Below are 22987 nucleotides of genomic sequence, written 5' to 3'. Positions count from 1 at the left end.
GTGTCCTAACCATGTCGACAGATGACCTGGAGCTTGGGGTGGGGTGGGGGTGGGGCTGTGAACTTGTGATCCATGATGAAATCAGAGTCCAGAATGATCTCAAGTCCAGATAATATGCCGAGACAAAGAAGGTGAAATACCGCAGTGAAGAGAAGCCCTGCCTAAGTTCGAAATGGAGCAGCAGATGGTCAAGGTGGAGATGTGCTGCCTGACAATGGCTCACATACCAGACTGGACTTCTTGGCTCTAAAGGGACCCCCACAGCCTTGGTTAGTAATCAAATAAGGCAAATGATAGACTTCGGCTGTACCAAAGAGGAGAAAGTGTTTGCAGAAAAAGGGTGCTGGTCCTATTCCACCCACCAATACGGATCCAGTTCCACAGTTTGCAGGGGACACTTTAAAAGGAGTGTTGGCAAGGTGAGGTGACCAGGAGGATGAGAAGCAAAACACTCAGTGTGACCAAGGACAGTCAGAGGAAGGAGAGTTGGTCAGGCTGGAGATGACACAAGTTTGCAAACAACAACAGGGCTGACATGGGCATGGGAGCTGATTTCTCCGGAGCCGATCTCAGAAGGGAAAAGGCAGGACTGGGAGAGGCACCTGGAGAGAGGTAGGGAGGGAGAGGTCCATAAGGGAACTGATGGAGACTGGAGAGGGCTTCCTGAGAGATAGTGAGCTCCCTGTCATGAGAAGTGAGCAAGCAGAGTCTGTCAAACCTTGTGTGTTGGAGGGAGTGTCAAATGTCCTCTCTGAGGCAGGGAGCAGGGTGGGAAGGTTGAATCATAACCAACAGCCTGTGGAGGGAGTATGGAGCACCGCTGGGAGGGGTTCAGGCACTGTGAAAAGCAGGCAAGAGCCTCTTATGGTGGGATGGTGAACCCTGCCCCAACACTGAGCACCTGTGAGCCAAGGGCCAGGCGGGCCCTGGAAAGGCACAGGCTCTCACCTCTCACGTATCTGTCTCCAGCTTCCTTTGGTTGTATGGGAAGATCTCTGAATTGGGCCTAGAGTCTGAGCAAGTGGGGAAAGGGTGCCTGGGAACTGGAGACAGACAGACAATTTCTCTGTCTCCTGCCATGTGGCCTGGGAGAATGGGAGGACAGGGAGGGAGGGGCTCAGGGTGAGGCTCGGGGCTGGGGGTAGGGCAGGGAAGACAGTCAGGGATGTTGTGAGGTTGAAAGAGGGGAAAGTGTTTTTTCTCTGGATTCGCCATTGTCCTTACAGTAGCATTTTCAAAGCTGAAGTCTTGGGGGTGGAACTGAAGCTCCTGGAGGATAGAAGTGACTGAGGAGGCAGCTGTGCTACCCTGGACACGGGGTCTTCTGGGCAGCTGGGCTTGGTGAGGAAATGGAGGTGAGCTTATGTTGGGGCTTCTCTGAGGACCAGCCCCTGGGCTGTCATGTGCGGTTTCCAAAAATCCATAAAAATTCATCAGAAGTCCGCATGGTTCTGCCTGTCGCCTGCCCTCCACTCCACATTTGCGAAACAGCCACTTGTCCCCACTCTGGGCTGGTCTCCAGAGAGAGCTTTGTAAGTGGGTTGAATAAAAGCAGCAGGGTAGCCTTTTGCATGGCATCAAAGCCCTGCCCCCCACCTTGAGAAGAACAAAGAGGGGGAAGGTCAGATCAGATGGGACTGTGGGAGCCACCCACAGTGGGGAGAGCAGGGGCCACCTCCTTGTCTCCTTCGATGTACCCCATCTGTGACAAACCCAAGGAAGCAGTGGGTTTTGAATTCTCCAGCGACTCTCAGGGCTATGGGCTAACGAGGGTGGCTACCCACCCGAGAGGCCCTAACTTGCCTGGTGACCTGGCACCCTGTTTTGGCAAGACTCTAGGTCCCAAATCCCAGCCCCAAGAGAACACCCAGATGACAGCAAGGACTTGTCCCACCTCGTGGGGAGGAGGCGTATTTCCAGGCAAGGAGTCAGGAGCTGACACAATGAGCTCCTACTGTGTGCAAGCCAGGCTCCCATCCACATAGTCAGCCTAGGAAACCCAGTCAGTGATCTTACTTCAAAGAGGCTGTCTGCAAGCTGCAAGGCACCCAGGATGCTGTGGGATCCAGAAACCAGTTCATTAAAACAGGCAGACTGTGTAGCCCGGAGAAGCCCAGACTTCTGGGAGACAGATTGCACTCTTCAAAGAGAAGAGGCCAAGATCAGAGAGGGAATGGAGGAGGCTATGGGTTTATTCATGTATGTATATGTGGAGTGGCCATTGACTCCTGGGTTCTCAGAGTCGAATAGACCTCCAAGGTGAACTCCCGCTGAGTAGGCCACGAAGAGAAGTTTTCCAAGTATATGCAGACATCCATGGTTTCCTAGTTTTTTGTATCTGCTGCTGCTAAGTCGCTTCAGTCGTGTCCGACTCTGTGCGACCCCATAGACGGCAGCCCACCAGGCTCCCCTGTCCCTGGGATTCTCCAGGAAAGAACACTAGAGTGGGTTGCCATTTCCTTCTCTAATGCATGAAAGTGAAAAGTGAAAGTGAAGTCGCTCAGTCGTGTCCGCCTCTAGCGACCCCATGGACTGCAGCCTACCAGGCTCCTCTGTCCATGGGATTTTCCAGGTAAAAGTACTGGAGTGGGGTGCCACTGCCTTCTCCTTTTTTGTATCTATGTGTAGTTATACATGTATGTACTCATCTAAACACACACACAACTCCAGCTTAAGACAGGTCACTCTAAGCAGCAGGTGTCCATTGAGGAGTTCCATCGGAGGGAAAAAGCTTAACCTGTCACCAGCAGAACCTGCTTCAAGCCCAGTACCCCAAACCAGGGAACTGCTCCCTCTTGCCATTGACTGTGATGGCAGGCTTTGTTGTGTAGTCTGCCCACCAGCGTGCTGGAGGGCTCGGAAGGAGGCTTGCTGGGGTTGCGCAGTGGCTCCAGAGGGCAGAGTCAGCAGCCTGGGCAGAGGGAGAGCCCCTAGAGGCAGGGTGGGCTCAATATGGAGTGAGCACTTCTATCAGCTGTAGCCACTGAACTGGGAGACTGGCTGCTTCTGGAGGCAGTGAGCTCCCAGACTGGGCAGAGCAAGAGGAAGAGGTTGGGATGACCATCGTGGTGGGCAGCATCACAGAGATTCCTGTCCAGATGAGCTGTTGAGAGACACTTCTGTGGTCTCTGCCTATTTGGAAGTTCCACAGTGTTGTTCCTGGAGCTCTGAGAATGGATGATATGGAAGCTGTGGCTGTGAGGAAACTGTGTTTATCAGAAGGTCAAGTAACCAGGATGGCCTGTGCCTGAACTTGCAGGACATGTACGTTCTCAGGGAAGAGGCTGGAATGCAGAGATGAAGGCTGCGTGACTCCCACCACAAATCGGTGGACAGCACCTTAGGTGGATCAATAAGATGGAAGGAACCCAGTCTTCTCTGACATAGCAGCTTGGCTGGTAACCTTGCTCAGAGAGCCCATCAGATGCAAACAGCCTGTCCAAACACTCCCTATCACGTCAACTCATTTGGGGTTCATCCGGCCTCGTATCCTGAACTGATATCTGCTCGTGAATTGATTTGCTCATTGTCTGGTCCACACTCCCTTCTCTCTAAGAATATAAGCTTTGTGAAGACAGGGCCTTTTCTCATCTTTTTCGGTGTAAGGCCCATAAACCTAGGACAGTATCGATTACACAGCAGGTGCTCAGCAAAGACTTGCAGTTGCATGGAAAACGGTGGCGGTGTTATAGTAAAGACAATGGTGAGGAGTGGAGCAGGGACGCGTCCTTTAGGTGGAGCTGCTATACCCTCTGATCTCTTCATCAACACTCTCCTACCACCCTTAGGGAGGAGGACGCCAAAGGGCTCTGACACTAGCAAAGAGCCATGTCCACGCCTGAGGAGGGTGAATTCAAGGCAAGCGGGCTCCTTGTCTGCCTGCTCCTCCCTCTCCTCATTGCAGTCCACAAGGGCCTCTGAAATTCTAGTCCTCGTCAAATATATGTGGGATAAAAGAATGAATGATTGGGTTACCAAGCCTGCAGGAACCTTATGCCAAAGCCAACCATGTTAGCTCTTCATATTCAGGCCCCCACATTGGACTTCAAGATTCTAGAATCAAAGCGAGTCAGTTATTGGCCAATTCTCAGATGGTTTCGCCAAGAAACAGTTTAACCACAAAAAGATTGCGCTTCTGTGTGCGCCAATGCCGGTGTGAAAACATCTGTGTGTCAGTTTGCCTGTGTGTGGGGGGGCATGCATCTGTATGCATTAAATGTGTACACCCTTGCAGAGAGGTGTGTAAGTTTGTGTGTGCACGTCTCTGCATATGTGGCTGTCTGTGTGTGTGTTTTCAAATGCGATTGTGTGAGAGCATGTGTAGAGCTGTGTGTGTATGAACACTTGGCTGCAGAATCTGAATTTCCTTCAGTACTGTTTTCCTGGTCCACACCCAATCTTGATCCCTTTCTTTTCCTTTCTTCTTGGAAATCCATTACTGAAAGGTTTTTTTTTTTTTTTTTTTTAACCCACCTCCAGGGGGAGGGGGCTGGGAGAAGGGGAAGCTAAAATCACAAGGCCCAGATCAAAACACTCAGCAGCTAAATGAATTCGGCAGCATTTTCCCGCATGACTTGGAGGGATAATTTAGTGAGGCCGCCAGCTGGAAGGAAAGGGATTAATTCTGCACTTAGCACAGCTCCAGTGAATAATTCATCACTGAGACCTTTGTGCCCAGCCCCTGGGCGATGGAGGAAACATCCTGCCCACCTGCCTGTTGCCTGCCGGGTCCCCCAGTGCCCTGACCAGCAGCACGTGACGCTCCTTTCCTTCCTCAGGACACATGTGCTCCAGTAAATGGGTAGAAGGTGGGGCCGGGGGGAGGGGGAGGTGGGGGGTTGAGCAGACCTTGAGAAGAGCCGTGGGAGGGTTGAGCTCCAGTCTGGGACATTTTTCTCCGAGGACTTTGCTTCCCCTTCCTTGGGTTCTTTTGTTGCTTCTGTGTCCTCCCCTCTTGGTAACTTCGCCATCTGTCCCTGGTTTGGTGGTGGTGGTGGTGGTGGTGGGGTGGACATCAGGTGGTATCTAACAAACCTTCTGTGACCAAGAACCAGAGGAGACTCTGAGAAGGTGATGCGGAACATTGCACAGTGGGGAGTGCAATGGGAGGTTTCCAGCACTCACCAGAGGGCTTGTGGGGAGACACTTTGGGGCTGGTACCTTCCCAGATACCCCCTCAGATGCTCCCAAAAGGAAGTCCCTGGGTTCTTCACAGGTAAAGTCACAGGGCCAAGTATTACCCTAGAGCAGGTGGCTATTTCTCCTAGCCTGGGAAGCCAGCAGGAGTGGGCTGATTCAGCCATCAGCCCCCTGCAAGCATTTCCAGGGTTCATGGTCCTAAACTGCCCACGTTCCAACCTCCTGCCTCTCTCAGCACCTCAGAGGGAAAAGTGGAAAGAATCCAGCCTATCATGTGCCCTGGAGCCAAGCGACCCACGTTCAAGCTGGACTCAGAGCTCAGGTACAGCTGGTGGAGGGAGAGAACCCGTCCATCAGACAGGGCTCAGCCCCTGGGGTTTTTCTACTCAGGCCAACTCAGCTGCAGTGGGCAGGATTCCAAAAACAAGCCTCCAAGATTCCACACCCTAAGCCCCGAAACCTGTGAATATGGTGAGCTATCATTCCTAAAATTATGTCACGTGGCACCTCTGACCTCAAAATAGGACATCAGCAGAAGCCTGATCGAATCACAGGAGCCCCTTTACAAACCGAGCGTTTTCTCTGGCTGCCGACAGAGGAGAAAGTCAGAGTGCTTTGCTGTGGGAGGGGGGCTTGACATGCCGACTGGCGTAAAGATGGAGGAGGCATTGTGAGAAGGAATGTGGGTGCCCTTCAGAAGTTGAGAGAGGCCCCTGGCTGAGCCCAGCCAGCGAGGGAACGGGACCTTAGTCCTGCAGCTGCAGGGAACTGGATTCTGATGACAACCTCAGTGAGCCTGGAAGTGCTCTCTTCCTCAGAGCCTCTGGATGGGAACAGGACTCTGCCACATCCTGTATGCTGATTTCAGCCTTGCTGTATTGGACTGCCTACCTACAGAAGTGTGAGCTCTTATGTTGGTGTCGCTTTAAGCCACTAAGTTTGTGGTAGTTTTTTACACAGTGACAGAAGCGAATATCCTAGTTCATTCACTCTTGTGGCATCTCGATCCCAGGGAGCCAGGCTTGGCGTGGGAGGAGTTAGAGGCTGACTCCCAGGTCTGAGTGGCCCTCTGTTCTCAACTCTTTCTTCCTAATCTGTTTTTTTTTTCAAGCCTAAACTCACCCTCAGGAACAGTAGCCCCCTCCTTCCAAAAGCTCCTGAACAAGGTCAGCAATTGAGAAGGAGGTTGCAACCCGTTGAGAGGTCACACGAGCTGGCATGTGGGCTGCCAGGCCCTGAGCTTTCCCTGACTATGGTCTTACATCAGAGGAAAGCAGCTGGAAGGAGAGATCCATCGCGGGGGCCTCACTATTTATGATTTTCAGCTTGGTGTCCTGGGGGAGGTAAAGGGAACCGTCGGCCGCACTGGCCAGGGCAGGCAGCTGCTGTCACTGCTCTGCCCACTGTCCCAGGTTCCCTAGGATGGTGCCTGGTGGAGGCTGTGCCCAGAGGGTGGAAGAGAGGCAGGAGCTGGTCCCCCACCTCTGCTCACCCTAACTGCTTCCATACCCCGCCGAGCCCAAGCCCGCAGGAGAGCTGACTGGCTCCTTCAGGCTTGCCTCCTGGCGGAACGGGGAAGCTCTAATTTGTTGAGGTCTGTTCGTAACTACCCACTCCATTCTTGCCTGGAGGATTCCATGGACAGAGAGCGTGGTGGGCTACAGTCCGTGGGGCTGCAGAGTCAGACACGACTGAGCACCTAACACTATCTATTATGTCAGGGTGGCCAAGATATCTTTTTAAAATTACTTTTGGTTGCCAAATTGTGCTTCTTTGTTTTTTATGAGTTTAATTTTTTGGCCATGCCACATGTGGGATCTTAGTTTTCTGATCAGGGATCGAACCCAAGCCCTCTGCTTTGGAAGCTCAGAGTCTTAACCACTGGACCAACAAGGGAAGTCCCTTGACCATAGTCTTTTAGGAAAAACATGGCATAGAAATAGACAGTGATGATGATAACTCGTTATTATTGAGTATTTATTCTATTCTAAGTGTTATGCAGGTGTTTCCTCAAAAACAAAACAAAACTCATAGCAACCATATGAGAAAAGTACTATTATTATGAACCCATTTTATAGATAGGGAAACTAAGGCACTGAGATCAAGTAATTTTTCCATGGTCCTGTAAGCTGATAAATACTAGAACCAGACAGTCTGGCTCCAGACTCTCATGATATACAGAGAAATCATATCCAGCATGCTGTTTCCATTTTAGAGATGGGTGCTCTATAGGTTCAGAGAAGTTAAGTAAACTGTCCCAGGTTCTACTGTGAGGACTAGGGCAAGTCAAGATTTGAACTCAGGTCTGGCTGGAGACCAAAGAATTGATGCTTTTGAACTGTGGTGTTGGAGAAGACTCTTGAGAGTCCCTTGGACTGAAAGAAGATCCAACCAGTCCATTCTGAAGAAGATCAGCCCTGGGTGTTCTTTGGAAGGAATGATGCTAAAGCTGAAACTCCAGTACTTTGACCACCTCATGCGAAGTGTTGACTCATTGGAAAAGACTCTGATGCTGGGAGGGATTGGGGGCAGGAGGAGAAGGGGACGACAGAGGATGAGATGGCTGGATGGCATCACCGACTCGATGGATGTGAGTTTGAGTGAACTCCGGGAGATGGTGATGGACAGGGAGGCCTGGCATGCTGCGATTCATGGGGTCGCCAAGAGTCGGACATGACTGAGAGACTGAACTGAACTGAACTGCACTGCACTGGCTGGTTAAAAGTCTGCTCTCCCCCAGGGCTTCCCTGTGCTTCTCCCATGTTGCTCAGGGGCAATTTCATCACTAGCCCAGGGGCAAGACTGAGTTTTGGTGTTGGAAGTACTCCTCACATCTGACAGTGGTCAGATGCCCTGGTGGAGGCCCTGCTGGAAGTTGCTGGAGAAGCCAGATTTGCTCTGTTGTTGGGGCAAGGAGGAGCAGGTTGGGGATGGGTGAGGCTAGGGGGACCAGCCATGGACTCTGTCCAGGGGACGAGCCAGGGGGCTACTCACAGTGATGGGGAGCTTCTCTATGCACAGTCCATTCAGGCCTTTCCCTGTCAGCATCTTGTGGTACAAACGGCTCTTTAGTGGCAACACGGAGATGCCCAGGAGTATGTTAAGGGTCCATGATTCACTGCTTTTCACTGTGGTGGAAGATCAACTGGGCTCCCACCAAAGCCCCCAGCCCAGGCTTCTTGGATCCCAGCATCTGAGGCCCCACTGGGGCCCCTCTTTTGGTCAGTGCTGAGTGCTAAGTTGCTTCAGTCGTGTCTGACTTTGCGATCCTATGGACTGTAGCCTGCCCAGCTTACTTCCAGCTGGGAATCTCCAGGCAAGAATACCTGAGTGGGTTGCCATTTCCTTCTCCAGGGGATCTTCCTGACCCAGGGTTCCAACCAGCGTTGCCTGTGTCTCCTGCACTGCAGGCAGATTCTTTACCACTGAGCCCCCAGGGAAGCCTCCTTTAGTACCTGACATCTAATTCTACCATCCCTCACCACCCACCAATTTCTTGCCTCCTGACCTTTCCCTGCACAGTCTCCTCCTCTGCCCTTCAGGGCTTCCTGAGTGCAAGGCCAACTCTAAGCATATTCCATGTCTCGAGGTGTGTATGTAGCTCTCCCTTGGCTCTGCGCTTTGGGGGCTTCAGTCCGATGGTGTGGAATTGACTGTGGATCACCTGGTCTCTGAATCCTGTATCCCTGCCTGCAAGGCTGTGAGGTCTAAGGGTTCCTCTCCTCCCTCGTCACTGACAGACTCAACTGGAGGCAGGTGGTGGTGCAATAAACACATGGGTCTAGTATGGGAATAGGGCCCGTGTGTCCTGGCCCAGGCCCCAGTGTGCTCCCCAATCTGTCTGCGTACACCGGAGGCCCTCTTGGGACCCCTTCACCCATCCCCACAGGAGGCAGAGGCAGGATGGTCTGAACACTTTTTCATACATGTGTCCCAGTGTGTGGCTTCCCGAGGTGGCAATGGAGGTCACTCACTTGAAGACGAGGGGCAGTACTCCAGCACCAGGGCTGTGTCCTCTGAGAAGTTGGTGGCCCCATCTTGGTTTTGGAAAAGGAAGGACTGATGCCACAGGAGCAGCTCCGGGGATCCCCCAGGCTTGGACAGCTGCAAGGAGAAGGTGGGAGTAGGTGGTGGGGTCACAGCTTCTCCCGAATCAAGGAATGTTCAGACATCAGGTTGTGTACATGTCTGCATACGTCACAGAGATTTGTCCTGATTATGAAATCAACACACAGTTTTGGAAAAATACAGAAAATCAGAAAGATGAAATAAAACCTGAATTCCTACATTAGAGACAACTGTTCATAATACTGCATGTTCCTTTCTAGGTTTTGTTTTTTTTTTTTTGGCTGCACTGTGAATCTTGCAGGATCTTGGTTCCCCAACCAGGGATCAAACTCATGCCCCCTGTGATCCTAACCACTGGACTGCCAGGGAATTACCTCTTTTTATTGACAGTTTTTTTTTTTCCTATGCCTATTTTGTTTATAATTGCCATGTAATTGTCATCTTGCTTTTTTTTTTTTCACATTTACCATTAAAACCTGAGCATATCCAGAGTCCTAAGTAATATTAATTACCCATTTGTAGTAGCTGCAGGACATTCTGTCATGTCCAAGCATCCTGGTTTCTCCCTTCCCATTTGTCCAATAAACTGCATCAAATAATCTTTGATACATAGCTCTGTATCTTAAATTATTTCCTTAGAACAAGTACCCAAAATAGAACTGTTGAATTAAAGGACATGCATATTTTAAGACACTTGATTCATCATGGGGAAACTCTTCCTCAACAATTATACCAGTGTTCCCATCCATGGCTGGTGGTGTTCTAGATGCCAAATTAGATGTGACCTCTGTCCTTGTCACCAGCCCCTCTCTGTCCTGCATTGGTGTCCCAGCCCCTTGCAGCAGCCACAGCAGGTCTTCAACAGGGCATCTGGGGGACTAAGCCAGGCTCCAGGGCACACTTGTGGCTAGTATTTAAATGACAAAACGAGACAGCATTAACAATAGCCCCCAAACAAGGGACTGTCTGAGACACTCCCACGGGTGATCAGAAAAGCCTGCCTGAAGGAAGCAGGACTAGAGAAAGCCTCTGAGAGAAAGGTCTGGCAGGTTGAAGGGAGGGAGGCTGTTATTCTGGGTGGGAAAACCTCCTGAGCAAAAGTGTGGAGGTGGCATCAAGTCTGGCGTGTGTGGACCCCCTAGAATGAGGAGGGACTCCAAGGAGAGAAGGTCAAGCATCTGCAAAGGCCAAAAGGTGATGAGTGAGTGATGGGATTGGGTGTGTGGGTGTCGGGGTGGGGGTGGCGTCAGCCTGTAACACCGAGCAGGCAGCCCTGCATGGCCCCAGCCCAGGGAGGTGCTTGGGGGTCATTGGCATAGACTCTCCAAGTGGCTGCCCTGCCTGTGCCCCTGGCCCGGGGCTTTTAGCAACAGTGGCAGCCGCTCCCGCCTCTGGCTCTCCTGCGGGAATCAGTCATCACTCGAAAAGGTCAGCACAAATGCACTGCCGGCTCCAGGAGTTATTGACATCAGGACTGCGAAGTAGTGTGGGTCCCCTCCCCCGCCGTGGCAGGGCCCTGATGCCTGTCACACTGGAGTGTCTCTCCTGTCCTCCCAGACCGGCTGCAGGCTCAGCTGTGTCTGCCTCTGTCCCCAGGGAGATGAGCTGCAGTCACTTTGGACCGGGTGATGGGAGTGCTCCTGAGAGCAGGCGCTTGCGGCAGCTCAGGGACAGTGACTTGGCCACCAGGTCAGGTCAGAGAAGCTGCGCTGGGTTCTGTGGTGCCTGGGAATGGCCTTTCAGGATTTATCCCCAAACCACGCCCATCCCTGAGCGACCATTCTCCCGAATCCCGGAGGGGCACCACCCAGTCTGGACCATCTGCCAGATACCAAGGCACTCAAGGAGGACCTGTGACAGCCCCCTCTGCCCCACCCAGGAAGAGGGGTGTTTAATGGATGCGGGCTGTCCTCTCTAGGGGCTATTAATGTGTCTAAATGGAGTCTACACAGCAAGAAACAGTGTCTGCCTGGCCAGGAAGGACAGCTCCCTCTCTGAATGGTTTCCCAGATGAGTCCCCCAGGAAAGATCCTTTCAGAGCTAGAACTGGGGAGGAAGGGTCAGCCTCTCTCCTGTGTTTATGGGGTGGGGGCAAGGAATCAAGGTTAAACTACCTCCCGAGGCTGATGCCAGGGACCTGGTGAAGAGGCTGGTGGCGTGGGGTGGGGGCACCATAAGTGCAGAAGCCATTCCCCACAGATGCTAATGGCAAAGGCTCTGGCAGGCTGTGGAATAAGGAATGTGATTAACCTTCGGCTGTGATCTTCAGCAAAGCCATTAACCCCCAGCCACTGAGGCAGACCTGCCTTCCCCAGGGACAGAGCCTTCATTACATGGGCCTACGGTCCCTCCTCACATTTCCCCAGGGTCCACCACAACCACACCCACACCCGCTGCTGCCTGCTCTGCCCAGACGCAGTGGTGGCCACCAAGGGGGCAGCTGATGCTGGGTGGCTGGGACACCTAGGCTCTGGGCCCAGGTCTGCCTCAACCTCGTGTGTGACCTTCAGCAAGTCCCTTCCCCTCTCTAGGACCTGGTTTTCATTGTCCAATGAGAAAACATCTTGGGCACCACGCTTTGACAGGCTGCCGTGAAGGCTGAAGGAGACAGCATATGTTTTGCTGTGAAGGTGAAAGCTCAGTTCAGTTGAACTCTGCTGCTGCTGCTAAGTCGCTTCAGTCATGTCTGACTCTGTGCGAACTCAGCAAATACTGATTGGAGGCTTCTCCATGCTCATGGATACTGGGGTGCAGTAGGGCCTATGGGAGAACTAGAGCCTGACTGTGCTCCCCTCTGGAGCTCATCGCTCCAGATAGGGTGTGTGCGCGCGCATGCACACACACACACACACACACACACTTATGATCCATGCAAAGGCCTAAGCAAGTTGTGGGTCATGGAAGCCAAATGTCTGAGAGAAAAGCTATGACTTCCTGACTAGAGAGGGGAGGGCTTTAGGGATTGTGTAGGAGGTATAAGAAGGTGGAAGACCACTCCAGGCTGAGAGTATAGCAGAGGCCAAGACTGGGAGGTGACAGAGGACAGCATGGGTATGAACAGCCAGTCATCCAGTGTAGCTAGAGAATGCCTGGGTGAACAGGGACAGAGACCCAGGAGGCTGGAGGGGACAAGGCCTTGTGTATCTGGCTGACAGTGAGGGCTTTGCCCTGTCCGTGGTAGGGACAAGGAATCCGGGGGAAGGCCTAACCCTGGACAGGGAGCCACTGTGGCCACTTGTCAGAGGATGGATGGGAGGGGGCCTACTGGAGGCTGCTGCAATGGTCCAGCCAAAAGGAGAGGCCAGCAAGGGAAAAGCAAGGGAAAGGGGCCTCGTGAGAGGTGCGAGTGGGCACAGACCCCACTGCTTGCATTTCATCAGCTAAGAGCTCTATCAGTTCTGTAGGAGGCCACGGTAGGCGTGACTCCTAAGTTCCACCCTCTGTTGGGTCCCACAGGCTGTGCCGGGTCAACTCATCAGAGTTCAGGTTTCGCTGTCATCACCAGGCTCCGAGAGGGGTGAAGCAGACACTGGGGCTGCCTACCCTTCAGCCATCCCCTTCTTTCCTCCTAGCCCAGAACCAACTTTGGTCCAGGTGCCCCTTCTCTACACCTGTCTGCACTGGCAGGGTGATATGCCATGCCTTTTCTCCATGATTGGCCGAGAGACATGCATGTGATCCAATTCTGGCCAAAAAGATGAGAGGGGGGAGTCTTCTGAAGGGCAGCTGGAGGAGGTTGCCAAGTCCTCATAAAAACCACTTGTGAGTGTTGGCAGGAATGTAAGTTGGTGCAGCCACTATGGAAAACAGTATGGAGGTTCCTCAGGAAGCTAAAAAAAAAAGAGCTGCCGTATCATCCAACAATCCCACTCCTGGGTATACACCCAGACAAAACTATGATTCAAAGAGATACAGGCACTTCCATGTTCACAGCCGCACTATTCACAATAGCCAAGTCAAGGAAGCAACCTAAGTGTCCATCGACAGATGAGTGGATAAAGAAAACGTGGTACATATACACAATGGAACACGACTCAGCCGTAAAGAAGAACGAAATAATGCCGCTTATAACAATGTGGATGCAACTAGAGATTGGCCTGCTAAGTGCAGTAAGTCAGGAAGAGAAAGACAAATATCGCACGACATCACTTGTATGTAGAATCTAAAATATGACGCAAATCAACCTACCTACAAAATAGAAAGAGACTCACAGACACAGAGAGCAGACTTGTGGCTGCCAAGGGGGAGGGAGATGGAGAGGGGAGGGAAGGGGAGTTTGGGATTAGCATATGTAAACTATTATATGTAGGATGATGGGTAAACAATAAGGTCCCACTATATGGAGAAGGCAATGGCAACCCACTCCAGTGTTCTTGCCTGGAGAATCCCAGGGACAGAGGAGCCTGGTGGGCTGCTGTCTATGGGGTCGCACAGACTTGGACACGACTGAAGCGACTTAGCAGCAGCAGCATATGGCACAGGGGTTAATATTCAATATCCTGTGATAAACCGTAATGGAAAAGAATATATATAAAAAGCATGTCTATATGTGTAAAACGGAGTCTTTGCTGTTTAGCAGAGAATCAGCTATACTTCAGTAAAGTAAAAAAAAAAAAAAACCCACACTTGTGGGAAGGAGAGGCTCTCTCATCCTCCTGGTCTTGGCACCTCTTTCTCTGGATGGGGTGCCAGAACGTTCTGTATCCATGAGCTGTTAACTGGCTGAAGATGGCAATCCAGGGCTGTTGAAAAGATCCTGAGTCCTTGAGGATGCTGCTGAGCCCACGCATCAACCAATTCTGGCAGCATCTTCATGGGGATCCATCCCAAGGTGCCATAAGAGTTTAAGTCGATGGGAAATAGGGTTCATGCTACTTGTAGCCAAATGTACAATGGCAAGGCTGGCCTCAGAGGGGGCATTGCACTAGGAGAAGGGCCCCTCTGGAAGGGTCCGAATCCATTTCACTTCCACCCAGGATGTGGACATTTTGCAAAGGTTAACCCAGTAAGTTTTCCTAACAGCCTAGTGAGGTAGAAATTAGGAATTGGAGAAATCAAGAAGCTTGCCAAGTGGACTTCCCTGGTGTCCAATGGCTAAAACTCCACGTTCCCAATGCAGAGGGCCCAGGTTCAACCCTTGGTCGGGTAACTAGAACCTGCATGCTGCAACTAAAAAAAAAAATCCTGCTTGTCACAATGAACACAGAAGACCCCATGTGCCACAACCAAGACTCCATACAGCCAAACAGATAAAACAAAGAAGCTCGCCAAAGTTCATGCAGCCAGCAAGTCACAGAAGGGTCAAACTCAGGTCTTCTAAATTCTCAAGTCCCCACCCACAGGGCTGTGTCATGGTGCGTGACGGGTGGGACATCATTACACCCCAAGATGTCCGAGGGGCAGGTCCCAGCAGTGACCTAGTCCAACCCCCACCCCTGAACTAAGATGAGGGGACTGATAACTTTGAGAGAGGACAGGACAAGGACCTGTGTGAGCTGCTGACTGGTGCCCCTTCCAGGTAGGGCTCTGCTCAACCCCCTCATCTCCCCACCTGTACCACAGAAGCCTGCCCATGTCCTCTCACTGCTGGGACCTGGGCACCTCTTTGCCAGCTGCCAGTGAGTTCCCAATCTGGCCCAACTGCCATGGCCGGGTGACCTTCAGCAAGTGTCCCATCATCGCTGGGCCTCTGGCCCCCAATCCCACACATGCAAGAGGCACTGGGAACAATGCCCCTACCCAGACTAGTTAGGCAGCAAAGGCAGCCAGAGCCCCCCAGGGTGGGGAGGGGGCTCACTCATTAAAGCAGTCAGTGCTTCCTGTCCCTCGGGATTGCCTGCTGATTGGTTCATAATTTTCTGGGCAAATGCGGGGCCACGAGTGAGATGACTCCGGGGAAATCAGGCCGAGGACTGGTTTGGGTTTGAAGCCTCTGTCCCCAGAGTCCCCCTCTGTCCCACCCCTCCTTACCACCATCACTCTTGTTCATGTCTAAGCCTTCTTCCAGTGTCTTTGCCTTTAAATGGAGACTGGGGCTCCAAAGGGATGCCTCGTTCTATATTCGCCATGCCAGACACGAACTCTGGCTGGCAGACAACAGGAAGGACTTCCCAAGCACTCCTATCTTCTTTAAGACCCCAGGAAAGTTGGGACCATGGTGTGGGGCGAAGGGAAGACTATGGGAAGAGATCAATGAGGCCGTTGCCCTGGACTCAGCCACAGTCTGCACAGCCCTCCCCGATGTACTCAAACCCACCACCCTCCTCTCCAACCCAGATGTGTATCACGTCCTGTGCACTGTTGTCTCCACATCTGTGCTCTTGTTCCCAACCATTCTACACCAACCCTTCCGTATTAAAAACTCAGCAGTCCAGTGTCTGGGTACCTGTCCAGCCTTCACACCCCTCTCACCTTTGGTTAAAAATTTTTGCTTATTGTAGTAAAACAGGCATAATATAAAATTTATCATTTTAACCATTTTAAGTGTATAGTTCAATGACATTACGTACATTTACAATGTGGCATAACCATCACCACCACTGATTTCCAGAACTTTCTCATTATACAAAACAGAAACTCTGTACCCATTAAATAATAATAACTCCCCATTCTCTCCTCTCCCAGTTCCTGGAAACCACCATTGTACTGTCTGTCTCTATGATTTGCCTACTCTAGGTGCTGCATGTAAGTGGAATCATATAATATTTATCTCCGCTCTGATTTTTATGGCTCTGCCAGTCCCTCCTGGTTTGTTGCTATTATACATTATCTTGTATATTTAACCTTTTCACATGTGTGACTCCTGTCTTCACCAAATCAAAAACTCCCTGAGGGCAGCTTCTCCACAGCACAGGCAGGCCTAGCTTGGGGTACAGGCCAGGATTCAGTGAACTCTTATTTAACAGTCAAGTGAACAGCTGACTGAGTGAACGAATGAATACATGAGTGGGTGAGCTACCAGGGATATGAGCCAGAGACAAGGCGAGTGAGGGAACGCGCCATACCTGAGGGCACCCATCCTGGCTGATCTGAGGAACGTCAAAGTTCATTCCGGATGGCGTGGGGAAGGAGAGTGGGGTGATGGGAAGCCCCAGGGAGGCCGGGTTCTGGTTTACCTGACTGTCCCTGGGGAGGCAAAGAGACCCTCCTCAGTACCGGAGTGCGATGGGTGTCCAGCACTGTGGCTCTGTGCCCAGCCTGGTGGCCGAGGACTCCCATGTGGGCTCTGGATTGATGTGAATGAGGAAAAGTGAGGCAGCCCGCATTGCTCAGGTCTGGACCCCAAGACAGATGATAGACCCTGATCCTTCAGATCACTGGTCCTAGCCTTGAGAAAGCCCTGCTCAGGATATGGGCTGCAGTGCCCAGGTTCCCTTCCCCAGTACTCACGGCGGCTTCACTGAGTCCCCTCCTGAGGACTATGGACCCACCAAACGCAGAGGCCTGGGGAGGAGGAGGATGGGCCAGGGATGGGGCCAAAGAGACTGCCAGGAGGATGAGGAAGGGGATGGGAAGAGGCCCCTGCCAGGTTGGACCACACTCTCTCTGGCCCTTCTAGCGTTGCTTTCAGTGGGAAGAGAGTGCCTGGGAGTAGGGGCTTGCTCTGGATCTCTCTCTTTTCTCTCCTCCCTGTGTCTCTCCAGCGCCTTCTCCTAAGCCCCCCTGCAGGACTCCTCTCAGCTGGTTGCCTGCTCACTCCACACAGGTATGAACTGACAAGGGCTTAAACAGTGGTGAGGACCATTCAGCTCTCACAAGAGACAGAATCCCTTTACTAAAACCAAAGGATTGAATCTCTGATGGTGGCAATTTAAACTCTGGATGGAAGTGGGGTCGGGGCCTGAGGAACTTCACTGGAACCTGTTAGACTTTTACTCACAGGGACTTCAACAGATGTAAGGGCTGAGACAGGGGTCTGAGAAGTGTGTGCATGGCGGGGGAGGTGTTAATTTCCAACTGTTCTGTTCTGAATGGTTGAGTGTGAATGAGCACCTACCTGCTCATGCCAATCTGAAGCAATTTCTTCCATTGTGCTCTCTGCTCTGCCAACAGGAGCAGACAGGAAGGACATCTGTGCTGGGGCAGGGGAGTGGGCAGGGTGCTGGAGGGCAAAGGGGCCCAGACTCTACAGGACAAGTCAGAGGGCTGGGATGGGGTGGGGCAGATCCACAGTGGGGGCGCCCTGCAGGCCAAGGTTCAGCCTGGGTATTACAGGTGTGGCCTCCTCACTGTGGGGCGTGATCTGGGGACAGCAAGGCCAAGCTCTTGTCACTCTTCCTCGTGTGTGTGTGTGTGTGTGTGTGTGTATGTGAGCTGCTGGCTGTCTTCAGGAAAGACATGATCAAAGGGGAAGAGGGGTAGGTGGGAGCAGAGGGTGTCTGCAGGTCTGACACCCTTAGCATTCAAGGGGAAGCAGAGATGTAGGTCAGGAGCTCTGGGCTCCCGTACCAGACTCCCCTTGGGTCTCAGTGTTTCCAGCTGTGAAATGGGGCTGAAGAACACGTCTTGCCTTACCGGGCTTACAGTGCTATGGGGTAGATCAGACCAGCCCTGTTGGGGCAGGGGAAGCCCAGGACTTAGGCGGGAGCCACCTGTCTCCCACCCTGATCATACTCCGGCCATGACTGGAGTTGAATCTGGCATCCTGGGCTGTTTGAAGGCTGAGGGCAAGGGAGAAGGGCTAGGTCCCCAGACCACATCTTCTTGGAGCATTGCCAGTCCTCCTGGGGCTACCGAAAGGTCTGGAGATAGAAAGTAATGGGGGGAGGGGAGCATGTATGGAAGCTAGGCCCAAGCTGGGCCTAGTCCTGACCCAGCTAATGGAAAAGGCTCCAAAAATAGTCATTGAATGAATGAATGCATAAATAAATGAATCAATGATGACCTAACTGGAAGACCAGCCAAACCTCTTCAGAAACAAGGAAGGGTAAGGAGGTCCCTAAAACTTTCCCTTGGGTATGTGAGCCCTAGTTCAGGGGTCACTACTCTTGAAGGGACAGAAAAAGAGAGAGAACACCAGAGAATGTGGGCCACAGTAGGGGCACTCTGCCTCACCCCATGACGGTCAGGGAGACACAGGCTTTGGGAACCTCCTGTCCTCCCTACAGCACGCCTGCATGGTATGTGAGGAGCAGAGGTTAGGGCAGGGTCGCATGCCTGGGAAGTGCTGGAAAAGATCAGGGATCATCATCATCATCATCATTTTTATTCCCATGATTCCTACCATCCCAGGGCAGGTTCTATACAAACTACTTCGGCTATTTTTGAAAGGCCCAGTTGCTTTTTTCTTTCGCAATTTCTTCCCCAGACACCCCTGTCTCACACCATCAGGCCAGCCAGAGGTGGCGGCCATGGGCAGAACCTGGGGCCTGCTTAAAGTTTGACCCCACCCCATGCCTGAGAGTCCCAGTGCCAACACCTCCCGAGCTGTGTGGTTGTGGTCGAGGTAGCAGGGGATGAAGCTGCCCTTCTGAATGGCTGTTGCATACAGTTGGGTCTTGGCCGAGGCTTCATCGACTTTCCCAGACTCAGTGGGCTAGGGACAGGGTGGTGGAAGAAGACATACAAGAAGAAGCGTGACTACGGGGCCGACCCTGGCCATAAATCCAGCCCTCTACAATCACTTGGCATTGCTCCACTGGGGCTCCAGCTGATAATTAAAGCTCATGGTCCCTGCGAGCCCTTCCAAGGAGATCAATATAATAAATCTTCCCTGTTCTATTTGAATATTTCATCGCCCTCACAAGGACCACTGCCTGCCTGTTCTCTTTGTAAAGATGTGATAACAAGGGTTGTAAGTGGACAGAGAGCCAGGAGGTCTGGCTGATGTTCCCAGTATTGTGGCTGAAGTGCTCAGTCTCCCAGGTAAGTCACTAATCTCTCAGGATCTTTGCTTCCTCATCCTGAGGCCCTGGGCATGGGGTTCTCCTTAGAACCCAGGGAAGGTATGGACTCCTGGGGCCATGGTTGAGGAGTTGCTTGGAAAGAAGTCAGTGCCAGGGCCTGAGGGAGGGAGGGTGGGAGGGAGGAGGAGAACTAATCTGAACTCAGCACCTACTATGTGCCTACCCCTTGCTATGTGCTTTATGCACATCATGGCACTTGAGCTTCCTAATGTCCACACTAGGAGGGACAGTATCTAAGTTTTGCTGAGGAGGAATGGAGGCCTAGGGGGTTATGGATAGACCATAGGTAAGCAGCAAACTTGGGTTAGGAACCCAGGCTAACTTCACATTTTTCTTTAAACAATCATAGGGGTCTGTGATGCGTACTGAGAGGGAAAAGTGATGCTTCTGTCCATCTCTTGCCAGTGCTTGGCACACAGTAGGTGCTTAATAAAGTACTTGAATAATGAAAGAATAAATTCTCCTTTCTATGAGTCAGCAATGAGGAGAAGGGTTGGGCATGGGGCACTGGGGCAGGGAGGCTTGGGTCATGGACTGAGGGGTTATTGCTTTGGAATGCACGCCTCTAGGCTCTTGCCCTGTTGTCCACTAAAGGGGTGCATTCTAGTGTCCGCTAGAGGGGTGTTGTCCACCAGAGGGGTGCATTCCAAGGAACACTGTACCTCCCACACGCCCCAATTCTCCCGAGCCTTCCTCCTGCCAAGGCAGCATGGAGACAGCACAGAATGAGCTAGCGTGGGAGAGTGTGCCCTAGGCTCACCCCTGACTCTGCTACTCACTTACTCTGTCACCCAGGATGAGAGCATTCTACTCTCTGGGTCTCAGTTCTATGTATGCAAAATATGATTCACCTTGAGAATCAGAGATGGTGTGTGTGGTACCTAGCCCAGGACCTGGAATATAGTAGGTACTCTGTAAATACTGTATTTCTTTGACTTTTAGGTAACCTCCCCTTCTTTAAACATGTGTGAAATGAGAATACATCTTTAATTGGTGTATTCATTTAATGCAGTAGATGTTCTGTGCTCATTGGACTGTTTTATGGAGATGAACTCAAAGAATTCCAAATTCTCATGGAAATGATTCCTGTTTATCTGCTGGGAGCTATGTTTCTTGAGTCCCACATGGCCCAAGAGCTGTCATACTTCTGGGTCAGCCTGGGGTGCCCAGAGTTGCACTGAAGGGATAGCTGGGGTCATCTAGATGGTGCCCACCCACCCTCTCTCACTTGTCCCAGGCTCACATGAGCCCAGAGCCCGGGGCTCTGCCTCACTTTCACCAACTCAAAGTGCTAGGGGTGGAAGGCATGCAAGTACTTGATGGGGATTTGGAAGGACAACAGATCCTCTTTCTTTTTATTGTCCACCAGCTTGAAAGTAACTTCTGGAGAGGGAGAAAAATGACCACAGGCTCATGGCAAGGCTCAGCTGATCGCTGTCCCTCCGAGTGAGGTGAGGCAGTGAGAGGTGAGCAAGGGACCCACACTGAAGAATCATCATGCACGCACAAGTGTAGAACACACAGATGCACACAACTTCACAAGCACTACTGAGTGCCTGCACAGGGTAAGGATCTATGCTAGGTGCTGTTGAGACCGAAAAATGTAATACTCTCCTGCTCCCAAGATTCCCAGCCCAGAGATGAACACACACAGAACTGAGCCCAGTCCCCTTAGCAATAGACACATGGACAGACACAGAGACACACACGTAAGTAGGGATAGTACCCCTTCCCAGGAATAAGGCCCCTTCCTGTGTTCACAAACTCTCTTACTAGCTCCTTAGGCAGGAGGGGGAGGGCTTGTCTCCCATATATTGTAGAGGGGGAAAAATGAGGCTCAGTAAGAAAAAAATGTTCTAATCAAGAAATCTTTCAATGCAAATATCAACAAAAGTCTATAAATGAAAACTGGTCTGAACACTAAGAATGATGCACCATGTAGGAAACTCATTCCAAAGAGACTTTGTTTTGTCTTCAAATGCATGAACTTTGGGATGAACTCTGAGGAACACCACTGACCTGGAAATAATCATGATGATCCCACTTAGTAAGCACCTACTGATTGCCAGCCATAGGGATGGGCACTCCTGAGCCATTATTACAACAAATTTCCACCACAGACCCTCAAGGAGGAATCATCATTTCTGTTTTTTAAGTGTGGACCTGGAGTTCAGAGAGGTGATCTAACTTGATCAACATCACACGGTTGGTAAATGGCTGATGCAAGAGGCTGGATTTAGTGACCCTGGAGTCATCTTCCCACTCTGGAAACCTATGATTTGAGGAAGAAGAGGAGAGGGGGAAGGAGGAAATAAATAAATGGATGGAGAAGGGAGGGAGAAAAAAGAGAGATCTAGAGGAGAATGGGAAAGGGAGAATCGGGGTGGATGGATATACTGGAGGGAGATTTCTGGATAGCCCCTTGCCCTTTGCCTCTCTTCTTGAGACAAGGACGTTTCAGCACCAGGGACAGCTGCCGGCCCTGCAGGCTCACTGGGAGCACAGCACTGCTGGGTCACGTGAGCTGAGTGGGTCATTTGGATGAGGGGGTGGAGGAGGAGCTGAGAGCTTTGCTGCTTACTCTTCCTTATTTCCTCCTTCCCACAGCTACCGTGGATGCACAGGAAGGGAAAGACACTTGCCAAAGTCCCTCAAGAGCCGGCCATATGGGATTCATGCTCAAAGGAAAGAGGGGGAAGTAGGCACTGAAAGGACTTGAAGCTGCCTCGAAGAAAGGAGAATAAGGGACTTCTCTGGTGGTACAGTGGTTAAGACTCTGCACTTCCACTGCAGGGGGTGCAGGTTCCATCTCTGGTTGGAAAACTAAGATTACATATGTTGCACAGCTGAAAAATAATAATGCAATAAAACAGAAATATAGGGCTTCATTGTTGGCCCAGACAATAAAGAATCCACCTGCAATCCAGGAGAACAAGGTTCAATTCCTGGGTCGGGAAGATCCCCTGGAGAAGGGAATGGCCACCCACTCCAGTATTCTTGCCTGGAGAATTCCATGGACAGAAGAGTCTGGTGGGCTACTGATCATGGAGTTGCAGAGTTAGACATGATTGAGCAAGGAATACTTTTACTTTTTAAGTGATTTATTAAAACAAAAAAAAGAAAGTAGAGTAAGGCAAGGGATGAAGTCAGTAGACCTAGTTTCTAGTACCAACATACTGACTTGCTTTGTGACTTGTAGCCAGTTACTTAACCTCTCTGAGCTTCATGTTCCTGCTCTGCAAATGTTAATACTTTAAAGAAGAAAAACTCTGTCCCTCTCCTAATAACTGCTGTAGGGAAGGGGTATATGTTTTCCAACCCATAAAATTCTTAGCAAATAAGTGTTCCTTGTAGCAGTCACCCTTTTCTTGCTCATTAACCATCTGTAGTGTTCCATATGCTCATCCAGCCCTGAGCAGACTCAAAACACTCAGCTGGGGGATTCCAGTGCTCCCAGTCAAAGTTACAAGAGTAGCTGTGAAGCCTGAAGCCCTTCATGGCCATTACCCATGGGCCCTGAGTCCTCAAATCCAGTTGGAATTTGCTGAGGCCAAACAAGGGGTGAGTGCTTGTATTTCTCACCACCCCCCTCCCCAATCTCTGGAGCTCTGTGTGGGCAGCCAGCAGATGAGCTGTAATTGGGGAAAATGGACAGCCATCCTCCCTGTTCCTGTCTCCTTGCTACAAACACGCCTCATCAGCTTCTTTTCTGGGCATTGTGCCCCTCTGGCCTCCTACAGCTCCCTTTGTGTGGCCGACAAGCCATTTCTGCCGCCAGCCTGCTCTGGCCCTGACACGGGGTCTGCAACTCCCCTTTGCTTTTCATTAACACATCCTTGAGCTACCTCCCACCCTTCCCCCACCTCTTGGCCTGG

The 22987-nt window shown here is 51.5% G+C and overlaps 1 long non-coding RNA gene across 2 annotated transcripts in view; it reads left to right on the top strand.

Moving 5' to 3' along the window:
• The window catches only part of LOC147349376 (uncharacterized), a 36495-nt gene extending 14644 nt beyond the window's left edge, over nt 1–21851 (top strand). Inside the window, exons 2-3 of one of the 2 annotated variants that reach the window (XR_015150452.1) lie at nt 1241–1355; nt 21720–21851. This is a non-coding gene — a long non-coding RNA (uncharacterized LOC147349376). Of the gene's footprint in view, nt 1–1240; nt 4233–21719 lie in introns of those variants that run through there. The other variant, XR_015150453.1, reaches the window with a different exon arrangement.
• Nucleotides 21852–22987: the final 1136 nt, after the last annotated feature.

This window comes from Bos grunniens, chromosome 21 (genome assembly GCF_055505025.1).
Source record: "Bos grunniens cultivar Pamir isolate PY7600 chromosome 21, Bosgru_T2T1.0, whole genome shotgun sequence".
In the NCBI taxonomy this organism is placed as follows: Eukaryota; Metazoa; Chordata; class Mammalia; order Artiodactyla; family Bovidae; genus Bos; species Bos grunniens.
Note: the sequence above shows the minus strand (reverse complement) of the source record. Positions and strands in the feature narration are given on the sequence as shown.